This window comes from Podarcis pityusensis, assembly GCF_964106645.2.
Source record: "Podarcis pityusensis genome assembly, chromosome: 14".
Taxonomy (NCBI): Eukaryota; Metazoa; Chordata; class Lepidosauria; order Squamata; family Lacertidae; genus Podarcis; species Podarcis pityusensis.
This window is the reverse complement of record NC_138039.1, coordinates 47,021,500-47,040,730: the sequence shown is the minus strand read 5'-3', so window position 1 is coordinate 47,040,730 and position 19,231 is coordinate 47,021,500. Positions and strand designations below refer to the sequence as shown.

The 19,231-nt window shown below is 46.2% G+C and overlaps 1 long non-coding RNA gene and 1 pseudogene across 2 annotated transcripts; both read left to right on the top strand.

The window, feature by feature from the left end:
- Positions 1 to 243: 243 nt before the first annotated feature.
- Positions 244 to 14,488, top strand: LOC308463230. The gene is made up of 3 exons (XR_013979522.1): positions 244 to 381; positions 1,510 to 1,702; positions 14,403 to 14,488. It is a non-coding gene; the product is annotated as an uncharacterized lncRNA (long non-coding RNA).
- Positions 5,810 to 6,111, top strand: LOC308463170 (large ribosomal subunit protein eL39 pseudogene; annotated as a pseudogene). The gene has a single exon. The product of its transcript is annotated as a large ribosomal subunit protein eL39 pseudogene (transcript).
- Positions 14,489 to 19,231: the final 4,743 nt, after the last annotated feature.

Below are 19,231 nucleotides of genomic sequence, written 5' to 3'. Positions count from 1 at the left end.
TCTGCCCTCTCAAGATTTGTTTGAAGGAGGCCTAGGGCCACCCCCCATATTGAGGGGGCCCGGCATAACATCGTGGAAGGCTGCACCTGCCTGCATGGTGTCAGGAGATGCCGCAGGAACTGGAATGCATGGTGTGAGGTCACACCAGCCTTGAGAGATGCTGTGGGGACCGACACAGCCAAGCGGAATGCTTCACTAGCCTATGCAGCATTGGGAAACATGTGTGACATCACACAATGCACACATGACATCACACACACACAAACGTGATGTGGGCGGGCCAGCCCCCCCCCCCAAATATTGGGGGGCAACCCGGTGTCACTGGCACATCTTGAAAGGGACTCAATATCTCCTTTCCCAAATAAGGGAATGCTTTAAAAGGTAATGTGAACTTGTAACATAGACTCTGTGGATGGGGTTGAGAGGGCAGGCTGTGGAAGGTCTCTGTGCACCAAAGGGATCCCCAACCTCTGCATAACTGCTGGTGCTGGTGGCACTCTCTTTCTGCCACCAGATGTTTGTCTCTTTCACCTGCTGTAGTCAGGATATAGGGTTCAGCAGTGGGTTGTCCTCTGTCCTCTGCAAAGGTTGCAGAGGGTGGGCAGATGGCTGTGTGGCTGCTGAATGGACTGTGAGCTGAGGGGGAATAGGGGGGTTTCAATTGCAGAAGTACAGTGCTGGTAACTGGATATGTGAATCTGCCTACAGTCAGCCAACTCTTGCAGAGGGGTTGGCTGATGGTCCCTGTTAAAGGTAAAGATAAAGGACCCCTGAAAGTTAAGTCCAGTCGCGAATGACTCTGGGGTTGCGGCGCTCATCTCGCTTTACAGGCTGAGGGAGCCGACGTTTGTCTGCAGACAGTTTTTCCGGGTCATATGGCCAGCATGACTAAGCCACTTCTGGAGAAACCAGAGCAGCGCACGGAAACACCGTTTACCTTCCCACCACAGCAGTACCTATTTATCTACTTGCACTTTTGGGGGTGCTTTCAAACTGCTAGGTTGGCAGGAGCTATGACAGAGCAATGGGAGCTCCCCCCATCACGGGGATTCGAACCGCCGACCTTCCAATCGGCAAGCCCAAGGCTCAGTGGTTCACACCACAGCACCACCCGCGTCCCCATGGTCTCTGTTACTGGACTCCAAACAGTGGAAATGAATCCTATGCCATCCACAGTTTCAGAAAGTTCTGTTTGCAGTTTGTGTCCAGGTCTCTACATGATTGTAGTTAACTCACTTCCATGAGCAGAGAATGTGGTCATTGGGCTCTTTCTATCATCACAAATTGCAGGAGGCCAGGATGCAGAAAACAGACAAAATTCTTAAAACACATCACACATCTGTCAGTGGTAAAATTGTCATTGTCTGCAAACTTTCAGAGAAAGGACCAGTAAATGAAAGTGTCCTCATGACAGAAGCTGTTTCTGAGATCAGAGTGGAATCAGCAGCTCATAAACAAACGCCCTCATATCGTTGTCAAGAGGCAGCTCTCCTCTTTCTTTGCTTCCAGGTCTAAAGTTTTGGATGCACATTGTGCTCTCATGTGGAAACCTGGAATGTGACATTGTGTGGCAGGCCAAGCGAAGGAAGGTGAACACACAGGCGGAGGGCACCACTCAGGCACTCTGCAGGGTCGGCTGGAGTGGAGGAGGAGACTGCCGCAGGGCAAATGGCAGCCAGCCAGCCTTCTGGAGCCAGGCCAAGTAAGCTGGAGGAGAACTCTACCATGGGAGGACCTTCCCTTCAAAGCACAGGGGGCTCTGGGGGAGAGAGGAAGGGAAGGAAGGAAGGAGGGGTACTGCTAAGACTGTAGCCCAGAAAGTCAGGTCTGTGAAAGTCAGTAAGGGGTGTGGACCAGGGCTTGCCAGGGAAATGGGATGCACAGGCTCAGACTTGACTCTAAACTAAAGGTAAAGGTACCTCTGACCGTTAGGTCCAGTTGCAGATGACTCTGGGGTTGCAGCGCTCATCTCGCTCTATAGGCCGAGGAGCCGGCATTTGTCCGCAGACAGCTTCCGGGTCATGTGGCCAGCATGACTAAGCCACTTTTGGTGAACCAGAGCAGTGCACAGAAACCCCATTTACCTTCCCATCAGAGGGGTACCTATTTATCTACTTGCACTTGATGTGCTTTTGAACTGCTAGGTCATGGGTAGGCAAACTAAGGCTGGGGGCCAGATCCAGCCCAATCGCCTTCTAAATCCAGCCCGAGGATGGTCCAGGAATCAGCATGTTTTTACATGAGTAGAATGTGTCCTTTTATTTAAAATGCATCTCTGGGTTATTTGTGGGGCCTGCCTGGTGTTTTTACATGAGTAGAATGTGTGCTTTTATTTAAAATGCATTTCTGGGTTATTTGTGGGGCATAGGAATTCATTCATTATTATTTTTTCAAAATATAGTCCTGCCCCCCACAAGGTCTGAGGGACAGTGGACTGGCCCCCTGGTGAAAAAGTTTGTTGACCCCTGTGCTAGGTGGGCAGGAGCTGGGACTGAACAATGGGAACTCACTCTGTCACGGGGATTCGAATTGCCAACCTTCCAATTGGCAAGCCCTAGGCTCAGTGGTTTAGACCACAGCGCCACCCGCATCCCAACTCTAAACTAGGCAAGAGTAAAACAAAGGACATGAACCAACACCTTTGCACTTCTTGGGTTCTGCCATGGTGGCGCTTGCTCTCAGGTAAATGCACCCTGACTCTTGTAGCAACTTTACAACCTGATGCTTCCTAATGTTTTCTGGGATTAAGTCTTCCTGGTGAATGTAGGTAAATGTGCATGCAGGATCATGTGGGTTTAACCATTGAAGTACCCCCACCCAAACAGAGGAGGCATAGATGCATCTAATTCCTTCAGGTAACACCAAGCAGACGTTATGGATTCCATTTTGTGTTGCTGCAAATGCATCTGAGGAGACCCTTTCGAAGCTCATTGCAAAAGATGCAACCCAGCACAGACACAAACTCCTCATTTCTCTTCTAAGCAGGACTCCTCCAGAATGCATAGCAATCTGCATGGTTCCTCCCTTCATAACTGTTACACCCAATCCTGGCCATAAATGCATCACAATGCCCTTGTGGCCTCAGTCCACCCCCTTCTGCATGCTCCTGCTCCAAGAACAGTGATGAAGAGGTACCAGCACACTGGCAACCTCTCCCTTGGACCTCGTCTTGCCCACCCCACCAATGTGGTTGCAACGGCTCTTGTGTTGGACCACAGAAGAAGATGTTCTGGGAGATGGGCTGGAAGTGGATGGGTGGGAGGTGAAGGTACCTGTGATCAAGCAGTTAATTTGTTTCCCGGTTTTATCTGCTCATGACGAGGCATTAAGGAAGGTTTCCTTAATATATCTTAACTCCATTGTTGGCAAGTTAAGCTCAAGAGGCTGTGTGTGAGAGCTGGGAATTCCACTGATGTAGTCAGGATGTAATGTGTCCTGTACTCCCATCTTCTGCTCTATCTTTACAGCAGATATTTAAGCCTAAAAAGGCTGACACATTTCTAAATAATCCCCCAGGAAACAGTTTAGTGTGGGGCCATTATCTTGATAGTTCATAATTAGGTTCAATAAGAAAGCTTGTTTTGCCAACCCAGGTCAGATCCCTGCTGTGTCCGCCTGTGCCTGTGCTCAGTGACCTTGTTCCAAGAGTGTATTGTTAGAAAATCCATTATTATCATCACACACACTTTGGAGAAGTGGCTGTTTTGCGAATTGATGGTGTGATGTTGCCACTTTAGATAAAAGAATCCATGAATTATTGACTTAATGAGTTAATGTTTCTTCAGTCTCCAATGAGACCTTTATAGGCTGGGTGCTATTTAACGGGAGACATCTGAGGCAAATACAGAGAGAGAGGGAGAGAGAAAGAGTCCTCTGCAGGGCATGGAGGACTTCCTTAGAGCAGGCTTCTATCTTCTTGGACAATTCTGGGATTAAAATTCTTGCAAGGCAACCAGATGCCCAACTACATTCGTTTTGTTTAATGCACAATCACAGCTTGCGTCTTACTCATTTATCATGGAATGCTGGGGCAGGAGGGTTTCTGCCCTGTAGGAATGTCACTGATAACAGATATAATATGAAAATCATTGAGACAATATAGGGCTATCAACTCCTATGGTTTGCTTGGTGAAAATCTGAGCATGTAAAATACAATTTGGGTGAACTACAAACTCCCATCCATCTAGACCAATCTACCAAACATAAAGCTCCCACGTAGAGATCCTCTTGCAAAGGAGCAAAATGAAGGTTCCAGCCAGCAGAGGTTCCTCACAGCAATTCCATAGTTCCAGAAAAATGTGAAATTCTGGCTCCGAATAGGCCATCACACAGAAGGCTCACAAGCCTTCCATGTAAGAACAACTTGCCAGCTGAAGTCTGTCTTATCCAGCATCATATTCTCAAAGCCTCTGAGAAGACCACAAGCATCTTCTCCAAATGTGCCTCTGAGCACCTGTATGCCCTTTAGCAAACCTTTGCCTCCCCTGTCATCTAAAAGTCCAATCACCTCCCTAGCCAGTCTCTTGTTACTAAGGCCTCTGAAGAGCTTCTTGTTGTTGGTCTTCAGGTTTCTAGCAAGGTGCTTTTCCAGTTACCTATTTGCCAAAGTTTGTTTTCCTTTTTGTTTTCTTCATCCACACATTGTTTTAAAGGAAGGCATCCTCTTAGCCCTGGTGGTACTTTTCTTGATCTGTGGCAAACATTTCAGCGGAGCTTCTAATCATGTGGTTTTGAACAGCTCCCAAGCATTATGGAGTGCTTTGACTCTCTTGACTTTTCCTTTCTCTCCCCCCCCCCCCCAACCTTCCTTTCAACTTTCTGGTGCAGTCCGTGTTCCCAGTGAGAACAAGGAAGGAGCAGCTTCAACAACTTCAGTTCCTGTGGGGCTCTTCTTGTTGCATTTGCTTCAATGACTGAGCTGAGCTCTCCTTAGGAAAACTGTACTGGAAGTGTGACAAATGAAAGGAACCCTTTCTTGCATCTTTGCTTCATTCTTCTCTCTTTTTCCTTCCTAGAAAAACATGAATACTGCTGTTGATACACTCTCTGTTGAGGCATCCAGTGCCCTGTTCTCTGCAATCAGTTGCAGTTAATGATGCCTGAGAACACGAACAAGACGCCCCTGTTTTTATTAAGCTTTTAATAGGTTTTATTTGATTGTTGTATTTTTATATGACTGTGTATTGATGGTGAGGATTTTATGTCAACCGCTTAGATATTTCTTTTCATATTAAGCCATTTATAATTTTTATACATCAGTAATAAAGCCCATCTTTGAATCTACTCCTGCCGGTCCCACAATCTTTCACTGTCTTCAGAATTCCTTTAGACACACATTTTAGCGTCCTGCTAATGTCACATTAGCAGATTGCAATCACAGTTGTTAAAATGAATACAAATGAATTAATAATGATTATCTAATTATTTGAAAGTGTCATCCTACTTTAGGAGCCATTTCACAATGTTCCCAGGGGTTAATGACGCCACTCACTTCCTGTTGTAAATCATGCAGCAAAAGTGAGGGGGATGAAGAGGTGTGAGAAAGGAAGGCACTAATCTGACGGGCTTCACACACACACACATACACACACACACACACACACACACACACACACACACCCCGTTGGAAACCATGCCAGAGTGATGGGCCCTCTGCTCTGTGTCTGCTTGCCGAAAGTCTTCACCACAAGGTCCCTTTGACCTCCCCCCCCCCTCAGTTTATTGTTTTTACCTTGGCATTTTATTAGAGCAATTTTTAAGTTCAAAGAAAAAAACAAAATGTCAATCAAAACTATAAAAAACAGCTCTTTTCGTTTGTTGCCATTGTGGTGAGCAGTTGGTGGAGCTCGAGTATGTCTTCCCACAAGACGTTCAAGATCAAGTGGTTTCTCACTAAGAAGCAGAAGCAGAACAGGCTCATCCCGCAATGGATCTGCATGAAAACTGGCAATAAAATCAGCTACAACTCCAAAAGGGGACACTGGAGGAGGACCAAGCTCAGCCTGTAAAGAGAAGCAGCTCCAATCTTACTGGCACAACCCTGTATCTTGCATCAAACTCTCGAGCACCAGAATGGTCTCTTCCTACCAATCTGCCAGATTATCAGGGCTGGAATTCTGTCTTGTGCTGTGCAATCTCTCCCCTTTGTAGAATGTAATGAATAAAAACTGTAATGAATAAAAAACTGAATGGTGGGGGGGGGGCTATAAAAAACAGCAAAAGGCAGCCAGTCTTCAGGGGGGGAGGTAAAAAACCAGCTAATTAATTAGCTAATTAACTATTAGCTTGGCTAAAACGTATTTTGCCACCTGTTGAAAAGGGTAGCCTGGCAAGTTGTCACTGCCAGGGGGTCATTGTATCCTTTCACTGCCTCCCAAACAGTGGGGTCTGACCAAGGCAGAATACAGCAGGACTATTACTTCTATAATTCTGTTGATGCAGCATAACTCAAGAGATTGTGTCCATCCTTAGAAATAGCTAATTGATTGATTAATTGCTGTTTTCAGCCATTTCTACCTGGTAGGGCTGAAGTAGGAAACCAAAACACAAGCAGCATGGGAAAGGTTATGGAACTGGGATTTAAAGTTTACAGCATGCTGTACTTTGAAAGAAAATTATATGAAAATGATGTATCGCTGGTAATTAACCCCTAGTAAATTAGCTAAAATGTACAAAGCAAGGTCAAATACGTGCTGTAAATGTAAGGAAAAGGAGGGCACCTTCTACCACATGTGGTGGAGCTGTAAAATAGTAAAAGAATTTTGGAGGGTGATATATAATGAACTGAAAAAAATGTTTAAAATAACCTTTTCTAAAAACAAACAAGCCAGAAGCTTTTCTTCTAGGATACTGGTGGATACTGGCATGGTGGTGGAGCCCCTCCCACACATCCCCAGCAGGTGGACCTGCCACATCTGCACCAAACTCAGTCCAAGGGCACCTGTCACCAAAAACCATAGGGACATTTAAGAAGATCAGCAGGGATTCATAGAAATAGAATATCCATATAGTTTGAATTTAAAATGGCTGTTTCCTGTGCCCCATTAAACTATGAACTGCATTCAACTGAAAGACACAGGATAAATGAGATGCAAAATGGCCTTCTCAGCACCACTTGAAAAAGCATCCTGGGTCTCTTACTGCTGCAGGCAAGACCACCTATGGGAGGATGGAGCTGTCCATGGAAGCAGCTCGGTTTGCTGATGGAGATGATGGAGATGTCAAAAGGCAACCTGCAGCCAGAATGACAGTGTGATTAACTGAAATGAGGCTGAAGTCACAAGCAGCTCAGGCCACTGGGAAATTAAGGCACCAATTCGAACCATCAAGATCAGCAATGATATTGTGGCATATCCTAGCAACAGCAGCAACATTAACCTTGCCATCCTAGACAGCGAACTAATTTCACAGCAGCAGCAGCAGCAGCATTTCAGCATCTTTTAATCTCAGAACTTTTTGAATGAATGCTGATATTCTCCAAATGGACCAGCTTCTGTCCTTTTCTTTAGGAGCAAATGGAGTGAATAATAGTGGTTTCCCCACAAACTGTTCCTGCAGGAAAAGAGCGGTTGTACTGGTCAAGGAATCCACATTCAGGAGAGAAGGTTCATGGTGCAGGAGCCACACAATTGCAGGGGTGAGACTTTGGGCATCCTTCCCTCCCTGAATGAGGTATTAATAAATGACAGGAAGCAACTATGTGGATGGTCATAGTTTGCATCCCAGATAATCCATCAGTGCTAATGAGGTGTATCCCCCAGCAAGGGAGTTGCTTCCTGTCGTGCAGCTGGAAGTATTTCTGTGCTCCCAGTAAGTGATCTGAGGATTTCTCCCTTTTCCAGTGTGATCCAACCACCACACAAAACAATGCAGCTCCATTAAAGCAAAATCAGCTTGGTGGAGAGGAATGGCTACTTGGGGGCAAGGGTGAGAGGTACTATGCCTCTACTCCAGTGGGTCATTAAGATGAAGCCCCCACCCCCATGTCAACCTACTCATTCACAATTAAGTTTGTACCCTACACTGAACACACCAAATCCTGGAGAAACAGTGTTGCAGCTGAACTATTAAAGGCTGTGATCAGCGTGTTGTGGGGGGCGGAGTGGCTGCATCTGATGCTGAACTATATTGCTGCTACAAATTTCTGCTGCCGCCTGCCTGGTTCTGCCTGAAAGGCTCTTCCCAGTCCTGTGGGCATTAGATGGGCACCTGGTTGTCCCCAGAGACTTGGAGGTCTTGTTCTGACCCATCGCAGCCCATGAGGCAAGGTGGGCATTGCAGTTGCAGGACCACGGACAGCTCCATGAAACAAGGTGGGCATTGCAGTTGCAGCACCACGGACAGCTCCAGGTGAGCCACAAAGGAGCTTGTCTAGGGGTGGGGTCTTTGTGTTGTTTTGTTTCATAAATCAGAATCATAGAATTGTCGAGTTGGAAGGGGCCACGAGAAGCATATAGTCCAACCCCCTGCAGTGCAGGAATCTTTTGCCCAACATGGGGCTTGAACCCATGATCCTGAGATTAAGAGTCTCATGCTCCACCAACTGAGTTTGAAGCTGAATCACTAGAAGTTAGGATTATGCACATAGCTGTCAACTTTCAGATTTGAAAATAAGGGATCAGCAGCCTTGAAAATAAGGGATCAGCAGCCTCACCTGTCCCGGGGACAGTCTGCAGGATATCTAACAATCCCGGATAGCAGCGGGAAGCAGCGGGAAACGGCGCTGGAATAAGGGAATTTCCCACCAAAAAAGGGAAGGTTGACAGCTATGATTATGCATCCTGATCCCTGTTTTGACCTGAGAAGCTTCATGGTGCCTTGCTCTGATTTTGGTCAAATCTCTCCTCTCCCCTTAGACTAGTGGAGCTTTTGAAAAGAAGAAGTTGTGAAATTAGTGTCAGCTTTTAACAGCAGGATGTGTGTTCATGAAATTATTTATAAACCATATTTTGGGACATAGCCCACTCTGCTGTTGTCCAAGTGATGCAATCGGACAAGGTTTATTAATACCAGAACACAAGAAATGTTTCCAAGTACTTTGGTAATAATGGGGTTGGGGGGGGGGGAGGCCTGAATGTGCCTGCTGTGCAGAAGAGCAAAAGCTGTGATTGATCTCAATGTAAACAGGGTGATTTTTCTTTCTCCAACATGACATGGAGCCCAACCGTGTGTGATGGATTCTGTCGCTGCCCCTTCCCAACCATCATTCTCGCTTTTAATCCACTCAGTGCTCTTGTTGGGCTTTTGCCTGCTCCCATTTCATTTCACCCCCTCTCCAAACAGGATGCAGTAGTTGGTTTATACATGTTCAACAGCAGTAGATAGTTTCCTTTAAGAATTCAGGAAAATATGTGGTGCTCCGGGGGGCAGGAGGGGGCAGGGGAATAAAAGCTACCTGCAAGAAAGTTTGATTTGCCTTCAAATGAAAGTGATGATCTGTTGTAAGCGCTTTCAATCCCTAGAATCTCATATGGTTTCACTCCTCCTCCTAATATGGCAGTCCTTTTTGCAGGAAGCAATCCAGATTTCCTGAACCTTGTCAGAGTAGAGTAGAAAGTGGCCTTTACTGGTCATCTCTTGCACGGGGTTTCCTGAGCACCTCTCCTTGGGAAATGCGTGCCCAAAGCTTTCTTAGATAGAGTACTGTGAAGGTTAATATCTGATAGATTCCTGACTGCTCTGGGGGAGTTTTCAGTGGATAGAGCAGGTAATCTTGTTGAGGCTCTTGTCTCGCTGTGGAATGGCAAAATTCTTAGGGCCATCAGCATGATCATTCCTGAGGCTCCGCTCCAGTCCTACAGAGGCCTCGTTGCTCCTTAGTATTCTGAGAAGCTGCAGTTGATGAAACAGACTGGCTGGGGGGATGGGGACTGGTGGAAAGCACCATTAAAGATAAAATTATCAAACCTAGGAAAGGATCAGAGTTGCTGAAGAAGAATCAATATGGCTTCTGCGAAGGTATGCTCTGTCTGCCTAACCTTTTAGAGTTCTTTGAGAGTTCCAATAAGCATATGGGTAGGGGTGATCCAGTTGATACTGTGTACTTAGTCTCTTGAAAAGCTTTTGACAAAGTAGCTCACCTACTTAGTAAGCTAAGCAGTCATGGAATAAGAGGGAAGGTCCTCCTATGGAGCAGTTACTGGTTAAAGAGCAGAAATAAATAAACAATCAAGGGATGTAGAAAGTGAAGTCTGCCAAGGATCAGAATTGGGACCTGTGCTTTTTAAGTTCTTCATAAATAATCTAGAATTAGAAGGGAGCAATGAGGCTGCCAGGGTTGCTGATGATTCCAAATGGTTTAAGGTGGTTAAATTACAAAAGGAACTCTCCAAACTGGATAAATGGTGGTATAATCACAAATACAGTTCAGGACTTATCTACACTTAACTTTCCTCTGCTCTTTCCAGGCATGGTCCACAATTTGAAGCTCTGTGTCCAAGCACCCGAATTGATGTTTGCTCCGACTGAACACCAAAGATCAGGTTTTTGTGGGGAAAGCTCCAGGGCAAAAAAAAAAAAAAAACTGCTCAGACAAGGAGCTTCAAAGTGCAGACCTGTGCCTGGAAAGAGTGGGGCAAAAGCTAAATGTGGATAAGCGCTCAGTGTAAACAAGTTTAATGTTATGCATGTTGGGGCAAAAATTCTTAATTCCACATATAGTCTCATGAGGGCTGGTTAGGCACTGACTGCCCAGGAATGAAACTGTGGGATTGCAATAGAAATGTGAACCCAGTGTGCAGCAGCTACAAAAAAGATAGATAGATTCCATGCTGGGGAGATTTGTGTGTGTGTGTGTGTGTGTGTGTGTGTGTGTGTGTGATGACACTAGAACTGAAGTTCTAGTGAAGCTGACTTTTGAAAGATTCAGGAAAGACAAAAGAAAGTAGATATGTACACAGTGCCTACCTTGACTATTGAATTTGCTACTGCAATATGTGACTTTCACCACCAACCTACAATGAAATCTTAACATGTCTACTTACTTCTAGGTATGTAGGTACAGTGGTACCTCAGTTTTAGAACAGCCCTGTTTACAAACTATTCGGTTTACGAACTCTGCAAAACCGGAAATAATGTCCCAGTTTGCAAACTTTACCTCGGTCTAAGAACAAAAACCAAATGGTGGAAGAGCACAAGCAGTGGGAGGCCTCATTAGGGAAATTGCACCTCGGTTTAAGAACAGTTTCGGTTTAAGAACGGATTTCCGGAATGGATTAAGTTCGTAAACCGAGGTACCACTATATAGGGTTGCAGCCTTAGATGACTTTAAAGGGGGATTAGATAGAGTTATGGCAAATAAGGCCATCATTGGCTAGGAGTCACTATGATGTTGCTCTACCTCCAAGACCAGGACCAGCAACAACCCTCTGAAGACCAGATGCTGGGGAGCAACAGCAGGAAAGGGCTGTCACCTGCATGACCTACCTCTGGGCTTCCTATAATGGGCTTCTGGTAGTCCATGGTGAGGAATGGGGATGCTGAATTAGCTAGGCCCCCTTTGGTGAGATCCAGCTGCTGGAAGAAGAGTTTGGATTTGATATCCCGCTTTATCACTACCCTAAGGAGTCTGTCTCAAAGCGGCTAACAATCTCCTTTCCCTTCCTCCCCCACAACAAACACTCTGTGAGGTAAATGAGGCTTAGAGACTTCAGAGAAATGTGACTAGCCCAAGGTCACCCAGCAGCTGCATGTGGAGGAGCCGGGAATCAAACCCGGTTCACTAGATTATGAGTCCGCTGCTCTTAACCACTACACCACACTGGACTCTTCTTCTAGCCCAATCCAGGAGTACAGCAGAGAACAACATCCAAATTTGGAGTTGGAGGGCTGCTGTTGCAAACACAAGGACAGCCAGGCCACATTTCAGGCTACAAGACCCCTTTGCCCGCCCACATTTCATCACAGAAGGCAAAAAAACAAGGCAAAGCCTTCTCCATTGTGATTATCTGCTCTCTGTCCCACTGATTTATTTGGTGTCAACCAGCAGAGAGCTTTTTATATAATGAAACACTGCCTGCATGCCATCTGTCATCCATCACCCAAAGTGGCACGCCATTTAAAAGGTTTTTGTTGGGGGGGTGGATGGACAGACAGACAGAGGAGTGGGTGCACCTCCTACTAATCGCCTGATTTCAGGAACTGGGCTGGGCAGAGACCCTGAAATGCACACATGGAATGTGGTAGCTGCAACCGTGAGCCAGTGTGGTAGTGGTGCTCAGTCTTACTATCCCATGGCAGGATTATTCTGCTCACAGCGGTTGCAGCCTGATAATTATTATTGATTCACTCTCAGGCTGTCAATCTGGGAACAGCTCTAAAGTAGTCCATGATGGACAGAGAGAGAATTGGACAGCCACCATCCAACGAAGAAACTTCATCTTGAAAATGAACTTAGATGAGATGGTGCAGGTGGATAAGGGTAATTGATTATTGTTTTAGAGTGGAAGAAGGAGATATTTTTAAAGAAATATCTCTTTGGTATCCACCCTAAGAAATCTGCACTACTCATAAGACTGTGCGCAAATGTCATACACTTTTAGAATTCTGTGTAAATGGTTTACTAAGGCTTAATTTTATCACAGAAATGCAGTTAAGATTCCCTGGTTTGCAGAACACACAAGGCAGTTTCCTCATGGGAGTGATACAAGCTGTTCCAAGCTACATGACTTAGTGCCACAAAGAGACTAGCTAGTACCCTGCACTGTTAGGGACAGTGAGGGGTCAAAGTTGCTAATGCAAGAGAACTTCCTTGTCATGCCCATGTTATAAGACAGTGGTTCCCAACCCACCCATGGCACCATTCACATAATGAAAACTACCATAGAGATGTCAAAAATTTCAAAAGTAGGGGTCCATGGGTTGACTTCTTTTAGGGGGAAGAGGGGGTCCACAGTACTTATCTAGCTGGGAACCACTGTTATAAGGGATTCTTTGCAAAGTGTTTTAAACCTGATGTTTTGCTGCGTTGCCTAACATTCTCTGCTCCAGCTGCACAAGCCAGATCCCCAGTGCAAGGTGTTTGCCATGGGAAGATGCCTTCCAAAAGAGACACAAAGGTAGACACAGGCAAATGCGCATTATTTCTAAAAGGCAGGGCACAAATATGTCCATGAATGAATGACTGGCTGAATATGAAGCCCTGTGAGTGAGCAGGCTAACCTCCTTTGCAGGGCTGTTATTATGAGGATAAAATGGGGCAGCCTCTAGCTCTGCTAGAGGACAGCAGAGTGCCTTTTGCCTTGGTGAACCTCTCCATTTGCTAACATCTACAAGGGGAGTTGGGACGCGGGTGGCGCTGTGGGTTAAACCACAGAGCCTAGGACTTGCTGATCAGAAGGTCTGCGGTTTGAATCCCTGCGACGGGGTGAGCTCCCGTCGCTCTGTCCCTGCTCCTGCCAACCTAGCAGTTCGAAAGGATGCCAAAGTGCAAGTAGATAAAGAGGTACCGCTCCGGCGGGAAGATAAACGGCATTTCTGTGTGCTGCTCTGGTTTGCCAGAAGTGGCTTGGTCATGCTGGCCACATGACCCAGAAGCTGCACGCCAGCTCCCTCAGCCAATAAAGCAAGATGAGCACCGCAACCCCAAAGTCGGTCATGACTGGACCTAATGGTCAGGGGTCCCTTTACCTTTACTTTACAAGGGGAGTTTAGTGAGCTGTAAAGGGGGACTTGGCTATGCAATCCCATCTGTGTGGCTCTGCATACAGCATTTAAAAACAAGATGTGATGGCGCTTGTCGTTCATTTCTCTCTAAGTGGAATGCCACATTCAGGTTTCTTTCTCAAGATTGCAAAAAAGCCTTCCCAAGGTTCCATCATCAAGAATGAAAACCCCTTTTCCTTGGGCTCTTGACTCCTTGTAATCATAAAATGCCTCTTGGAATCTTCAATGGGGTGACAATTCACTGAAGATTAATTCTTGTGCAGGAGTCGCTGGGGCTCAAGCCAACTCTTTGATTAGCTGTAAATGACGTGTGTTGGTCGAAATGAGTCTCCTCCTATTATCTCGGAGCCCGTTCCCAGGGCCAGCGCTCCTGCCCCTCCAGATGCAGCTGTTGCTGTATTTGCTTCCCAATTACATTGTGGGTGAACTCAAGAGAACACAAACCAGCGGAGGAGAAATCTGCTCAGTCTCACCACAATTAGGGCTTATGCTCTGGTTCAGGAAAAGTCAGGCAGACAGGTCACTCGTATTTGATTTTTGAGCATGTTATTTAGAATTTTGCCACAGACACAAATCATTGCACACAAATCTGTTCATTTGTTTTTTAAGGGAAAGATATTCCAGCAGTGGTAGTATTGATTTCCCACTATTATGTCTTAAAAACTGATGCACACACACACAGTGTACACACACACAGAGCCTGCAGCACAGAGATCATTTTCTGCTTGGTCTTTTGCCAGCCACAGGCATTCCTGCCCCTTGCAATTATATTGGAGCGCAGAGGCTGACGGCTCCCTCAATCCACCACATGCTACTTTCTCCTCCTGAATTGCATCATGAGGACCTCTTCACTTCCTCGCATTCAGGAGGGGGCAAGATGAAGAAGACAGAGCCAGCACAAGCTCCTTCCCCATTTCTTTATTAAAAAAATAAAATAAAAGGAAGGAAAGGTTCCTTCTCGCAATGCTTGATTCGCTTTTGGGATCCTTAACCACAATATGTGATGATGTGTCCCACAGCTTGCATGGACTTTTCAAAGCACAAGACAAATTCTTCTAGAACAAACAGAGACATCCTTAGGAGCTTGGAAGCTGGGCCTTCCAGCTTATCACTCGCAGTGCTCAGGCAACCAAAAAGCTTTGGAACTCAAGCCGCTTTTCAGAAGTTGCTAACAGATGAAGAATAAGGATTTATTTTAGCATCTAGAGATGTCATGAGAGAGTACTGCAGATATTAATAATGTGCAGCTTGAAGCAACTGGATGCATAAAAAGTGACTCCTTCTGGAATAAAACATTGTCCAGACCCATAAGTATTGTTCAAAACTTTACTTGCAGAACTTCCTTGGAAACAGAACAAAAACCATAGTGATACATCAAAAATAGTTGCATACAATATTTTGCGCATGTCCAGCACAGGCTCAGCATCTTATAAGAAAAAACTTTACTTCTTCCAGAAATAAATCTGTGTCTTTTTCCCATTCCATCCTGCCTAAGGCTATGCAGCTCCTGGAGAGCCATTACCACATCCTTTTGTTGTCTCTGTGGCATCAGAGAAAGACTGACAACTCCCTTAAGGTTGGTGATTTGCAACTGAATGCCTTACTCATGTGATCTAAGGTTAAACACTCATGTGTCTGAGCAGAGAACATTCTCAGTTAATCATGAACTTGGTTAAAGCTCAGAGAGCTGCCATGGAAAATCCTGAATGTTAGCAATACACATCCAGGCATTCTCCATTTCAGTGTCAGTTAAACAATTATACTTGACAGAGAGGAGGCAGCATAATCATTTGAAAAGGAAGCTAAAGGGGGGGGGGAGGCAGAGTGGTGGGGAAAGGGGCCACTGTGGGTAAGGCAAGAGAAGTGGGAAGCAGGGAGCCTTTCTATTTTATATTTAGAGATGGATGCAGAAATGACAGGAAGAGAGGCAGGACTAACTACTCCATCCCAGGCTCACCCCGAGGGCCAAAGCATTCCACACAGACCCAACCAGAGGGGCTGTTGTGACATTCCACTGCACCACAAAGTGATTGGGCATGCCTGGGCTTGAGGCCTCTGATGCCAAGTACTAAAGAAAGAAACCTGCTCCTTGGCTGTTTCTTTAGGAAGGAGCTTCTGCAGCTGGCACAGCCCATCTCTGTTGGCACAGAGCCCCCTCCCCCATCAAGGGGAAGGGAACACGCAGCCCTTGGCCATTGCACAGGCCAATGTCAGGCATGATTTCCCATTCGCCTCGGGTGTGAGAATTGCAAGAGCGCTTTAGATGCCAAGACGATACTCTGGCACCATGCATTAGAGTATAATGATCCTGTAGTCACGGCAGTTTTTGTTAACCTTAATGAGCATGTGTAACATCTTTGGGCGAAGGGCATCGCGTTACAATGTGTGATGAATTATGCAATAACAGAGTTCAATACACACCCTCTACTTCTCCCAGATGTTAAACAATGCAGGAAATCAATCCTGAAGTTTAACTGTATTAAAAGGAAGCCAAATATCATTCTCCCCACAGAATGCCTGCAACATGCTTGCTTGCTAGGGCAATCCCAAAGTGGCTGCTCTTTGGCTGCAAAGAGGGCGATGGTTGGGGGAGATAAGCACAAGCTGTGCCAGTTCACACAGTGAGCCCTGGGCTCTACAGGTCCCAGAAAAACTGGGCTCAAAAGGCACCCTCCTCCTCCTCCTCAGCCTTCTTTCACGCAGGACACGTGGGAGGAGCACTTTCTGCCGCCACCCCCTATCATATTGCAGCAAAAGGGGACAGGTAAGAGGAGGTAAGGGACATGGGTGGCGCTGTGGGTTAAACCACAAAGCCTAGGACTGGCCGATCAGAAGGTTGGCGGTTCGAATCCCCGCAATGGGGTGAGCTCCTGTTGCTCGGTCCCTGCTCCTGCAAACCTAGCAGTTCGAAAGCACATCAAAGTACAAGTAGATAAATAGGTACCACTCCTGTGGGAAGGTAAACAGCATTTCCATGCGCTGCTCTGGTTCGCCAGAAGCGGCTTAGTCATGCTGGCCACATGACCCAGAAGCTGTACGCTGGCTCCCTCGGCCAATAAAGCGAGATGAGCACCGCAACCCCAGAGTCGGTCACAACTGGACCTAAAGGGTCCCTTTACCCTTTACCTTTAAGAGGAGCTTCATCGGAACCTAATGAGCACCTGGCTTCTGCAGCTGGATCAGGCCAAAAGGGAGCCCATCTAGTCCAGCATCCTCTTCTCACAACCCCGGAGGCTGTCAAGGTAGGAGGAAAGAGAAACAGGCAACCCCAGTGCCTCCCCTTGCAGGGAATGTAATGTGCCCATCACATGAAGCAGCAAGCCTTGGCAGGACTAAAACTGGTAAGTGGAGCAGTCTGTTCTGTTTTCCACATGCAGCTTCTGCAGAGTTACAAAGAGCCTGGTGCATTATCTCAATGAGCTCCGAGGCAGATCCCTTTGCAAGCTGCACAAAGATGTACAAGGAACTGAGCAACAGGCCAGACTGCAGGCTAGGAGAAGGAGATGGGGACACCACTTGCTAATATACAGCTGCCACGGAGGAGGGACTGCGAGCCGTGGGTGGAGTGCAAGAGTCTATTATAAGCCAATTCCTACATATCCTGTTAACAGAGGCGGATTTAGGGGAGCACAATTGATTCAGTCGCACAGGGTGGGGAGCCTCGGAGGTGCTACAGCGGGTGCCACAACTATTATTTAGAATGGAAGGCAAGGGCCAGGGGCACCAAATTTTGGCAACGCACAGGGTGCCACTGAAATTTGAGACCCCAAGGTCCGTCACTGCTGCAAGCCCCTTTCTGCATTTCACTGCTTATTGTTCAACTATTTCTAAGCCCCAGCCCATGGTCATAAGACTCTAGAATCTTACTTTTAAAATCATCACCATCCTCTTACTTTTGGAACACACACACACAGGCGCTCACACTGTCAAATCGTACTGTGGTTGCGAGAAGTACACACATTTCTCAGTTAAATTCTTCAGCTGTTGCAAGAGCAACATTTCCTCTATTGTATTCATCAGCCTGTTCTCCAATCACTCTGGATCAGTGAGCCTCAGGTGGCTAATTTGTGGATTAAAAGGAATGGCCCTGGTAGGAAAAGGAAATGCAGTGGAGGATGAAAAGCATCTTCTGTGCCGCACTCTGCCATTACACCCATTGCCAGCACAAAAGGAGGCAGTGGAAAAAACATCAGATAGGATGTTTTCTTTGTATTGTGGGAAGGATGGTGGAAGGGCATATTGCCTACTTAGAGCACACTGGGTATAGTCCAGGAGAAGTTGTCACTCTCTAAAGGAAGCCTTCTTGCTTCTCATAGCTTCTTTGACTCTGCTCATTAACCATGCTGGCATCCTTTTGGCTCTCATGGTACCTTTCCTGGTCTCTGGGATATACTCCAGTTGAATGTCTAATAATGTGTTTTTCAAAGCATTTTGTAGAGATTTGCCTCTCTTAATTTTGCCTTTCAACCCTCTTTTACCCAACCCCACTCATTTTGGAGAAGTTCCTCCTTTTGAAGTCAAATGTGAGCATGTTGAATTTTCTTAGCAATTGGTTACTAGCAGGGACATTTAATTTAATAGCAGTAAGGTCACTGTTCCCATCTGGTTCAACAGCACTTACATCTTGCTCCAGGTCCTGGGTACCAGTCAAGATTAAGTCCAGGGTCACCTGTCAGTTCGGGCACCAACAGATCTAAGGCACAGCCATTTAGGGTATCCAGATATTTTTCCTATTCCTTGTAACTGGAACACATATATAGCCAGTCTACGTGAAGGGGATTAAAGTCACTCACTACTACAACATTTCCCCTTTCATTTTCTTTCTTGATTTCATTCTCCATCTAAAGATCTTCCTGAGCATTTTGACCAGGGTGTGTGTTTGTGATAGCATGTCCCCAGTGCTGAATTTTTCTTGGGGCCTGGTATCACCACCCACAACAACTCTGTGGGAGAGCCTGCCCCTTTGGGGATTTCTTGCTTGTTGGACCTGTTTGATGTAGCTCCAGTTTGCCCTCCCCTGTTCTCTTTTACACTGAATTTAGTGGTCTATGCAGGCAGAGAGATGAGAGGCAATTCTGCAAGGGGATTTTTTTTTAGATGCAAAACAGTTTAGGATATCAAGTTGTGATTTACTCCACAATCTGCCCTGTGTGTGAATGGGAAGCCTCAATATAACAAGTGTGGGATGTGAAACACAAGAGCAGGCAAGTACAACATTCCTAGAGTGAACATGTTTACACATGGGGAGGAATGTTTGCCCAGCCAGCAGGTAAACTTCCTGTTTCCGTCTGGGCTGGGACAGACTTCCTCTGCATGTGACTAGAGGTGGGCATGGCCTCACCTGTGCAGGTAACAAAAGCATAGGACTGGCCGCCATCTCTCTCTCTATGACTACTTTCGTCGAAGAAGCAACATCTGCTTAGCCAAAGATGCTCTCTTGCATCTCTTGCAGCCAAGAGAGGACAAAGGGACTGTCTCCTTATGAGATAGTTTCCAGGTGAATGTTACGTTTCTAAGCTAAGTCTGCCTTCTGGGATCCGATTGTGAACAGAATGTGAGTGAGTAAACA